The sequence below is a fragment of the Hippopotamus amphibius genome, chromosome 2 (genome assembly GCF_030028045.1).
Source record: "Hippopotamus amphibius kiboko isolate mHipAmp2 chromosome 2, mHipAmp2.hap2, whole genome shotgun sequence".
NCBI classification, from domain to species: domain Eukaryota; kingdom Metazoa; phylum Chordata; class Mammalia; order Artiodactyla; family Hippopotamidae; genus Hippopotamus; species Hippopotamus amphibius.
In genome coordinates this window covers 133,324,586-133,336,806 of record NC_080187.1, presented here as the reverse complement: position 1 = coordinate 133,336,806, position 12,221 = coordinate 133,324,586, and positions in this window count along the sequence as shown.

Here is a 12,221-nt window from a genome sequence, read left to right as displayed (position 1 = left end):
CAAAAGCAATATCCATTCAGTAGAAACCAAACTTTGAAGTTTGGATTTTGATCTTTTCTTAAGCTAGCAATATGTGATACATTATATGTGAACTGGAACCACCAGATGATTCTTCCTAAACAAAATATGAGTATTAAACTTTGAGGAAAATTATGATGACAATATCCCTAATCCCTATTTAATTCCAAGCACAGCGTGCTACTGCATTTTTTAAATCTTTTTCACCCTCATTATTACCATTATCATTTTATTATTGTTCTTAGATAACATTTATTGAGCACTAAGTGAGCTTTGCACCCTTCTAAGTGCCTTATCTTATCTAATCCTCACAATAGCATTCCAAAGTCAATGCTATTACTAGCCTCATTCCATGGTTTAGGAAACCTAGGATTAGGGAGTTTAGAAAACATACCCAAGATCATAAAAGCCATTAACCTGCTCCAGGAGGAGTCAAATCCAGTGCTTATTGACATCAGACGTGAGTTTATATTTTCAAGCTTTTAAAAGTTGAAAGAAACCAGTGTTCCTTGGGGGCTACTATATACCAGCAATTTTATATTCAATGTCTTTTATTGATTTAAAATTATATAACACTGTCTTAGTCTGTTCGGGCTGCTGTAACACAATTACCATAGACTGGGTGACTTATAAACAACAGAAATTTATTTCTCACAGTTTTGATGGCTGTGAAGTCGAACAGAAGGCGTTGGCATGTTCAGTGCCCTGTGAAGGCCCACTCTGATTCATAGATGGCCATCTTTGCACTGTGTCCTCACATGGAGAAATGGAGGAGAGAGCTCTCTGGGGTCTCTTTTATAAGGGCACTAATCCCCTCCAAGAGGTCTCTACCCTCATGACCTAATCATCTGTCGAAGGCCCCCATCTCCTAATACCAACATATTGGAGATTAGGTTTCAAAATTAATGTAGGGGACATAAACATTCAGGCTACAGCAAATACTAAATCAAGTTTGGAGAAAGGAAACACAAAAAGTACCTACAATTTACCCAACAGTGGAAAAATTTGTTTTCCTTTTATATGCTCCCTTAGTCTTTATTAATATACATGTAAATTTATACAACTATAATTATATTGCCTATACCATATTTTGCTTCTTTTCCACTTAGTGTCACACTGTAAACATTACAGTGGCAACATGGTTGTTATATTTTTTCCAGTTTTATTGAGAAATAATTGATGTACATCCTTAAACATATAAGTTTAAGATTTACAGCATAATGGTTTGATTTACAAATATTGTGAAATGATTACCACAATAGGTTTAGTTAACATCCACCATCTCATACAGATACAATAAAAAGAAAAGGAAAAAATTCTCCATGTGATGAGAACTCTTAGGATAGACTCTCTTAACAACTTCCATATATATCATGTAGCAGTGTTAACTATGGTCATCATGTACGTTACATCCCTAGTACTCATTTATCTTATGAATGGAAGTTTGTACCTTTTGACCACTTCATCTGATCCCCCCTCCCCCCACCCCCTGCCTCTGGTAACCATAAATCTGATCTCCTTTTCTATAAGTTTGGTGGTTTTGTTTTTGTTTTTGGAGATTCCACATATAAGTGAGATCATAGAGTATTTGTCTTTCTCTGGTTGACTTAATTTCACTTAGCATACTGCCTTCAAGTTCCATTCATGTTGTTGCAAATGGTAGGATTTCCTCTTTTTTATGGCTGAATTACACATATATACACATATATTTATGTATCTTACAACTTCTTTATCCATTCATCCACTGATGGACAATAAGGGTGTAATTATTATTTTAAAAGGTGAAAATAAGTTCATTAAAGAATTTGTGGAGCCATTCATTTATTGTTGGACATTTGATAACAAGTATAGTTTCAATATAAAATACACTGAAAATTTAATTCTTTTAAAAGTTTATTTTCAAAGTTTAATACGTAACCACTCTGTGAATTATTTTGATCTACATTTGCCTAAATTATTTTTGTAAAAGTGTAAAGAAGTAATAATAATCCCTTTAAAGCCCATCACATAATTTTTTTTCCATTTTAAACATGTGACTTATGAATGATTTTTTAAATCCATAGTTTTAACATAATCTTTTTAAAATCCAGGATAATAGTCCCCAACCACTGACAGAATATAGTTCTTTGACCTGTAATGCATGGACTGCATACATCTGAGATTAGTAAGAGAAGCCAATGACTCAGAAAATGCCAAATGCTAAAAATTTTACTACAATATTTCGACCAAACTGAATTTCCATCATATAACATATTATTATATATTACAATGTATAATATATAACAAAATACATTCTTTAATGTAGTAGTATTATATAATAAAATAAATAAATAAAAACATAATAGTATATAATAATGCATTTTATATAATATAATATACATTTTTATATAATATGCATATAATATGAAAGTGCATACTAATTTTTTTCTTCACTGGTTCTAGATTTAAAGTCATAGTTATGAAAATTTCTCCATCTTCCATGTTATGAAGTAATTCAACCATGTTTGCCTCAAGTACATTATTCACGTAGAATTTATCCTTTCATAAGTTCTGAGGAATAGATTTAACCCTAAAGGGTCTCCAGACATCCCAAGACATTTTTTGAAAAAAAATCCATCTTTTTCCTACTTAATTTTGATGTCCCATTTTATTGTGATATATACAATTTCCACATACAATTAGCTTTCTGTCTGAATTGTCTATTCTGTGACTTTGGTTGCTTATTAGTATAGAAGTTCCATGCTACTTTAATATAAAGTGTGTATAATATGCTTTGAGGCCTGGGAAGGCTTCCTCCTTTCCCTTTTTTCTTTTTTTTTGCTTGTCTCTTCTTTAAATAAAATTTACAACAAAACTGTCACTAGAAAAAAATGTGATATTTTTAATTGAAATAGGATTAAATTTCTAACTTAACTTGTGAGGAACTGACATCTTTATGGATATCCTATCCAACAGGCATAAAGCTTCAGTTAAGCAAGATGCATAAGCTCTAGAGGTCTGCTGTACAACATGGGACCTATCGTCAACAGTAATGTATTGTACACTTAAAAAATTGTTAAGAGGGGAGACCTCATGTTAACTGTTCTCGCTAAATAAAAATAAATATATGTATGTTTTTATATCTTTAAAGGATTTTTGAAACTTTTCTTAGATTCTGAACATAAAAACAGAAATGCTTTAAATGTAAGAATCAAATTGGAAACATTTCTGATGGATAATAACTTTGTTTATGGTCGTCTAAAACTAGAAATGCCTTTACAATGCCTCAAGGTTAACTTCATCATCTACATACACGTTCAAAACAAACTGGCAACAACATCTACCATTTTAGATCATGAATGTCATCTCTTAAAGTTTTGTTTCTTTTGTGAATTTGTGGGTCTTCAAACATAATTGGAATGTAACTTAATAAACCCACTACACATAATATCCTTAGGTATCTAATAACTTTGCTAATTATTTATTTGCTGAACAGCCTAAAATGTCTCCCTCTTGTGTAGCCAATTTTAAGGCTGTAAATCAATCAACCAATACAAGCAACTTACTTTTAAACTTGATTTACCTGAGGAGAGTGGGGAAGGCACCTTAAAAATGAACCTTCTAATAAGTTGTAAATCGGCGTTAGTTTGTAAGCTAGCATCATTAATTATCTTTTGTTTTAACAATAGCATATTGGTTGGAGAATCATAGATCTTCATTTAAAAGACAGAGTGATATAAAAATATTATATGAAATAGCATGATTTATTGAACTTGGGAATTTTAGTAAAAGGCTGAATGGCTTTCAAATCCAGTAAGAACTGTCTCTTTGATTATCACATTTGATCTAGTGGGAACTGTCACAGTTTCCTGCCAAGAAAATATGTAATATGACTTCTGCAAAACCTCTGTGGCTTCCTGTCCATCACAGTTTTGTGAATCATTTATTCCCACTCCCTCCTTGAAAATGTGTGTGAACCAGGATGCTTCCCAGTATTTCCCGACTGGTTGCCTTGTAGAGCAAAATATAGAAAGACTTAAACTTCACAATTGCCAATAATGAGCAATCATTACTCAAATTACTCCAAGCACTGATTAGGTTTAAAATAATGAAGGAAGCACCATAATCAATCATCATCACCCCAAAGGAAGTCAGTCTGCATGGAGAGACCCTCGGAATTAGCACAGGGCTCCAGCTACAAGATTCCAGGGGCAGAAGAATGGCAGGCCAGCTTCAGGCCACTTGTAGCCTGCTTCTCTGTGCGGGTCACCCCCACTGCCTGCCCAGAACTCTGAAAGGAGGAAAGCTAAATTCAAAGTCTCTTTCCAAACAAGCAGTCCTGATTGAATCCCAGTGTGAATTGTGGTGTCACATGCCATCATTAAAAGAAAACAAAAAACAATAAACACAAGTATTAAGGCAATCATACCACACACAGTAAAGATTAGATAATAGATTGACATACAGGTAAATAATAAAACTTCCAACTATGCTATAGGCTGGACAACCCCCTTAGTTTATCAGAATTGAGGGCTTCCTGGGATGGGATATGAAATTTTCTGTTTTAGAAACAACACAGTCTTGACACACTGGGTTGAATTGGTAGCCCTATTGTGTTACCAAGGAAACACATTCCAAGGAAATGATGTTTCAAAATTCGGTTTATGTTAATTATGGCGAGGGCTTAGAATATCATCAGTAGCAAATTTTTTGCCTGCTTTTTATGGTAGAAGAGAACAATTTAGTTAGTGAGCATTAAATTCTCTTGGTAAGGACCTGTGCAACAATTGGTGTCCACCATTTAATCAGGAAAACTGCAGAGCCAGGAAATTCATCCTTGCCATGATCATTATGTTTTGCCACAATTGTCAATTTATTCAAATTCTGCATATCTGAGAAACAATTTTAATGACATCTTTAAATATAACCATGAGTCAGTTTAAGAGATCCTCAGAAAGGTCGCACAAAAAGGAAGTTAAAGTTACCAAACACACCTAAAAAATTTGTGATCACAAATGCATATACATATATATGCCGGGGGGACTGTACAACAAATAGGCATTTGTTGGTCCATATGTAAGATAACTGGTTGTATTCTGTCTAATAATATTTTACTAAGCAGATATTATTCAAAGAGAAATTAACTAATTACCTAATTTAAATGCATATGTGTGTTTAGTTATGGTCTTATATATAGTGTAAAATGAAAATAAGATATAAATATGTGCAATATTTTCCTAGTTTTTAACCATATTAAATGGGTTAGAGATGCAATAGAAAAGCAGCAGATTTCAAAAAGATGGATTATATTTTAAAATATTCTTGAAAATATTTACCAAAGTCTCATGCTAATGGTACCCATAATTGAACTGCAATGTCATGAACCACTTCATAGAGCTAGGTTCTCAGCGACCATGACAGAACTAGTTTTTTTATATGAAAAGTTTCTACATTACCTTTATTTAAAATGTATGTGGACCGTCCATCTTTGACAGCAATAATAAATTATTTCCATGGTAACCCCTAGATAGAACCAAATAGATGTCATCTCAGCATAACAACAAAGGGGACTACAGAGGAAATTCCTTGTCAATGTTTTGGTCAAGAGACTGCATTGTAAACATTTTAAAACTAAGTTATCATGACTGTGACTGAGGGTTATTGGCTATTAGAAAATAAATTGTCAGAGGAGAGGTAAAAATCATTTTTTTGGCAAAATGAGAAATAACAATAAAGGGAAAGAAAATATCACCTACATAGAGTTGGCATATAAGGATCAGAAACTGATTTGGGTTCTTAATAGTAAATTAATAATAAAAACTAATATAAACCTTTGTCAAAATGTCAAACCCTGATGAGGAGTCTGTGCTGAAAGAGGTTGCAAAGACATAGACTCAATTTCCATGTAAAACAATCAGCAATAACATTGTCAACAATTTTTTCTGTCATTCTCTTTGGTGATTTTGTTAACCTTGAATTTCAGAATATTGTGTTGTTTGGTAGATCCATTCTTGTTTCTTGAATGGATCTATTGAATTAAGTATACCTACTCCTGATGGACAATAGCCAGATTATAGTTCTGAATCCCAGTTACTTAAAAGGTTTATAACCACAACATTTATAGAAGCTATTTACACATGCTCTTTCTCTGGTATAAACTACATTGTCTTTCAAGTTCAGGCAATAATAATGCTAAATGTCAAGAGGATTTATTAATATATATGAATAAGTCTGTGCTGGCGCTACCAAAAAGACAGCACAGGTCAGGAAAAGAACAATTTCATAAACTTACTAGTCTTCTCTTATTGATTGATTGTTTGCATTAACTGAATCCAAATTTTTGAACAACTAGGAAAGCAGGATGGTGAGAAAAGGAGAAATCACATTTAACACAAAATCATAGTTTATAACAATAATATTAATAATCATAAAATTATGACAATGACACGGAACAAATTATTCCATACTCTGGTCATTCTTTGTGGTACTTTGCATACATTATCTCATTTACTCTTCACAAAACCATTTGAACATTATTTGTATGCTCTGTTTTCTAAGTAAGAATACTGAATAACTTGGTGAAGATAAGAATAATGATTAAAATAAATTCAGGATACAATGATCTCTTGCACATTACCTGGATCTAAGTGAATTGTTGCAGGGCTGTATCTGGGATTAGCCCGCTTCTCACATATTAGGCACTACTGTTGAGTCAAGTAGGTCAGGGAGCCTATGCCATGACACCTCAAGGAATGACCATCTGACCACTTATCTCTTTAAAGCTGGGGCTGGAAGTTTCTGACAACCCAGGGGATTTTACCTTACTGGGGGGCAGTCACAAACTGTTTATTCATCCTTACAACTGAGAGTTAACCAAAGCTTGGGAATCATAAGGTGATAGCATAAGGGCGGATTCACTTGGGAAAGGAACCACCTGGGGCAGGAAGACAAATAAATCTACATAGTGAAACATCCACCTTTTTACTTTCTCCTCAAATGTAATCAAAACATCCTAAATCCCATTGCATCACAAAATTTTTAATTATTTCATGTAAATTTGGTTACAGTTTCAAACTATCACAAAAATTCTTTAAACCAGATGAATAGTGCAGAATAGGCAATGAAACAGAAAAGATAATATTTTCCAAGATTATGGCAGGATTATTAAGGGGAGCTCCCTCGAGTATGGGCCTCACATGGCCAGACCATGTGTGTTCTATTCCCCAACTATTTTTTTCTGTCACCATGTTGATACATTATAATATCTGATCTGCTGTATTAGTACCACTATGGTGACACTTAGACCTGGTGTATAACTTTATATCTATATTAATTGCATCAATAGAAGATATAATAAATATATTTTAAAAGACAATGTTGAGAGCTAAGCTTTAAAACTTCTTAACAAGCCAAGTCTCCAAAGAGAGAAGAGGAAGTAATTTACCTTCATTTAACAAGAGGAGAAAGTAAAATCATCTGCCATAAAAAGCCTTAAATATCGATGTCATGTTTTGAAGTGGCCATGTTTTAATACTGTTTTGTGCAGTATCAGTGGCCAGCTGTTTTTACATTCCTTTCTGTTTGTGCCTAATTGTCCCATCCCTTTAATGGGAAGAGATTTATTAATTAAGCTAGGGGCCACTGTGTTTCTCAATGGGCAAGGGAACCACCCTCATCACCAAATGATTCCAACAGAAAGAAGAAAGGAACAGATTGAATGTGGAGCTGAAATAAAAACCTTACTAGACCCTGGAGTATAAACTATCAAGGTTCCAGCCTTCACCAAAGATACCTAGCCAGTAATTAAGTGAAAAAGAGTCATAGAATGTCTAAATCTAAGGCACAAATTACTAAAACCTAGGGAAGATCCTCAAAAGTGATTGTAAATAGATTACCAAAATGGGAGGACACTCATCTAACTAAAGTAACCATAGCTGATATTCAGAGCCTGATAGGAATTTGAGAGGAGGCCTTCTCTCCTAAGCAAAATGAGGGAAAGAAAAACCTTACAACATAGGAGAATGGTGTATCAGTCCTTTGATATCATTGAGGTGGCCACTCAATTTTTTGAGGAAAAAAGAAAAGAAGAAGAAAATAATTTGTCTAGACTTAAGGAAACAAAGTCATCCTAGGAGGAACTTATCTCCATCATCTTTTTAGAAAGCAAATTTTTAAAATGAAGGTAAAGTAATTTAAAACTTGCCTTGTCAAGGATAAATAGAAATCCTAAGTGTCTTTTCTGTAAACAATAATAAAAAGGGTTTAGCCACCTAGACAGGTAACCCTGACTTGTTCCCTCTGCCAGAAGCCCAATTTGTATTCAACCCCTTGTACCTAATGGGTTTACATTGACCTGACTCAGGGCTGAAATTTTGAAATGAAAACTGTGAGGTCTCTGTGCTTGTGTGCGTGTTCATATGTATCTACATGTGTTGTAGATGTATGGTATTACCAAAATTAATTAGTAAAAAAGCTCTACTTAACTGACTTAAAAACATTAAGCAGTTATATAAGTACTAAGGAATATAAAACTGATATATTGAAATATTTAACATTAAATTCATATCTGGTATTGAAGGTGACTTAAGCTTGTTGGTTTGATTAATATAGTAGACATTTCTTTAGAGTCATCAGTGTTAAATATAATACTTCTGTTATACTTAGGTTTACTAGAGATCAAATAAGACCTTATATCTGTTGCAAACATGTCAACAAAAAAAGTAACTCGTTGTAAAAAACTTTTAAGGAACATAAGATGTATGTTTCCAGTAAAAGAAAGTGTGGGGATTAAAAAAAAAAAAAAAAAAAGAGGAGGTGCCCATGATTAGGATTTTCTAAGACTGGATTAAATCTAGTTGGGTGAATATATTTTTTTGGGAATGGTCTAGGACAAGACTGAATTTTGTTCTTCTTCCAAAGTATTTTTGAAGTGTTGCTTTTGATAACAGATTGGGTGATTTCTTTGCCTTTAAGTGATCCTTATTTGCTTTTGAGATCTCTTTTGACTTTGGTAAAGGAATAAGTCATGTCTTACAATGACCTATGAACTTATTTGACAAAGTGTTTTAAAACTTTTTGACAAACTTCCCAAATATCAAATTTTAATTAAAGTTCTTTTGATGTCCAGCTAACTTTAGGATCTTTAGAGGACCCTTGAAGTATCTCAAAAAAAAATAATAATAACTAGGATTGTTTTGTATGTTAAATAATTCCAAATTCCACTTACATGTGGAAAGCTCATACAAATAGGATAAAAAACAATGACAGTCCTCCTCACCATACCCTACCAAAAAGCAAAGAGCCAAGAACATGAAAAGGTAACCTACAGAAGTGACTAATAAAAACAAAAATTGCTTGGTATCATTAGTGAACGAAATAAACTAAAGCCACTATGACAGCTTTTAGTTGTTTGCTTGTTTCATCTAAAACATTAGCAAACATTTAAATACAAAAATAATCAACATAGATGGAGTACAGTTAAGCAAACACAACTTTTTTTTTGAAAAAAAAGCAATTTGGCTCATAAATTAAAATTTTTAAAATGTACATCTCTTATCCACTAATTCCATGTCTAAGGATTAACCATCATAAAAATATTTATAAATTAGAACAAACTTACTGCAAAGATATTTGTGTGGAATTATTTTAATAGTGAAAAACTGAAAAAAAATGTAGGCAATAAATATTACCGTAGGTTGATATAGTAATAATAACTATCATTTATTTATTGATTGTTGTGTCTGCAAATGTACTAAATTTTTTGCCTATGTGATCTCAAAACTCCTAAAACCCCTATGAAGTAGATATAAATATTTCCCCCATTTACAGATGAGAAAATGGAACTGAGAGAAATTATGTGACTTTCCCAAAATACCCAGCAAATAAGTAGCTGGTTAAGGATTCAAACCAGACTTATCTTATCCTGGAGCCTGTGTTCTTCTATATTGCCTAACATATAGGGGAATAGTAAGTGTAGTTAATTAAAGTTACCATTATATAAAGACTTTAGTGACCTGTTGAGAGCATAATGGGGCAGTAAGGTGTAAATTACTACATGATATGCATTGAACCAGTGGTCACTGAATACATATTACATTCAAGGCACTTGTATCCTGAGTTCAGAATGAGGGAGAGCTCAAATATTAAAAAGAAAAAAAAATTCTGGAACAGACCTGAAAATGTGTTAGTAACAACTGGGGGCGGAGGAAGGTAGCAAAAATAATGGTAGTTTATATGTTCTTCTGACTCTGCTGTATTTTCCAAGGGCATGCAAAATGAGAAATAACTGTGTGAAGTCCCAGGGATTGCGGTTCTACCACTGCTGCACCTCAGTTCCTTGGTTGGCTGGGCCGTTAAGGATGGAGAGTCTAACTCTTGTTAAATTCAGTCACACACAAAGTTTATTTTTTGTTTGGATATTAGATGCCAAATTATTTACTTGTTTTTGACAACCAGTAATGGGATCATCTCAGCCCAAATGGGCACTCATTTTTTCCATGGCTTCCACTGATCCATGATATTTTCACACCAGATCCCCACAATTCAGCTCCCTTAAGTAGCATAGTTTGTCTTTGTGGGCTCTTCTTTCTTACCATTCCCTTGACATGTTCACTTGAGAAAAACAATGAGCTTCTGTTAAAATCAACCAAAGCCTTTCCATGTCAACCTCCCAGAAAACAAACATTTAGAGGAATACCAAGAATACCAGGTTAGTGAAACTAAGTAAATATGCAAATACACATCTAATACACTGGTTTTTAAATAATTAAAACTGTGCATTGATTTGTATGTTGCCTATTCCCAACATAGCAACCATATTAGATTATTTTATTAACTCAGTTAAAATTTTATATCATGGTTTATAATTTCTCTACCCAAAAGTCAAATTTCTGATGGCCCAAAAGACTCTGATCTGCCCCACCCCTTCATCCCCGACCACCTCCCCCCTCGAGCTTATCTCTTTCGCTAAGTTCCCTGTTGCCCCCCACCACCAGCTGCACTGCCTCCCCCAGTTTCCTCCAACATGCCAAGTCCACTCCTGGATAAAATCTCCATCTGCCTGTTTGCTCTGCCCACTGTGCTTGTTTTCCAGTTCAGTTAACTTCTTCAAGCTTCCTAACAACCTTAACTACCATATTTAAAAATACCACCCACCTCCCTCCACTCTGCACTCCTCATTCCCCTAACCATATTCTCTATGATTCTTTTTTTCCTGTTTTTCAATAAAGGCTACTTATAACCTGGTAACATTATATATTTAATTCTTTTTAATATCTTTCCTGTTTATTTTTTCTCTCCCATTGTTAGAAGGTAAGCTCCCGGTGAGTTGACATTCTTTCATCTCTATTGTTAACTGATGTATACATCAGCAGCCCAAATACCCATGTTTACCAGAACAGCCAACCAAATGTCTATATCCTATCCAAGTCCAATATGAGCTCTTTTGAGTAACTTCAAACATATAGCCCTATCATGCCCCAGCTATTTTTTAAGGAAATAAGCAACCATCCACATCACTAATCCTGTGCTGACACCTCACCAATTATAACCGTGAAATACTGTGCTGGTGGACTTAGAGTGTGCTCTTTAAAATGCACATGTCCATCTTGTATAGACTTCATGTAAGACCAGAAATTTGAAGAAGCTGCCCCAATTTCTTAGCCCAAAATGCAGCCTTTAGTCCACTGTTCATTCCACTCTCACACATGCTTCTGTTTTTCTAAGCACCAGTCCATTCTAGAAAAATGGTAATCGAAGTAAAGGAACTTCATCTGCCTGCCTGTTGTCAATTAATGATGCCTCATTACACAAATCGCTTGGAACGCTGATGAGGTTTTCCTGAACACAAAGCCCAGGCCAATTGATCATCTTTCACCTGTGGCTCTTCAGTGACCAGCCGAAGTTTAGCCCAGTTCTTGGGGGCCTCCATCGTGTCAGCAAAAATTAGCATGAAGGTGGCCAAGTTGTCAATAGAGCACAGAGACAATTAGTTAATGATTAGGGAACCAGCAGTTGGGGAATTGAAAACAAAATGAGCCATCTTGGTTACAATTGCATGCATTTGGAAAATCTATAGCATAGTAAAAAGTATAATACCACAGAGGGAGAAAAATGATGTGTTTTGAAACCAAATTAAACCAGAGAACTTAATCATGAGCAGAAATTTGCACAACTTGTAGAGGGTCATGTCTATGTCAGCATGATATAGTAACACTGATTAAACA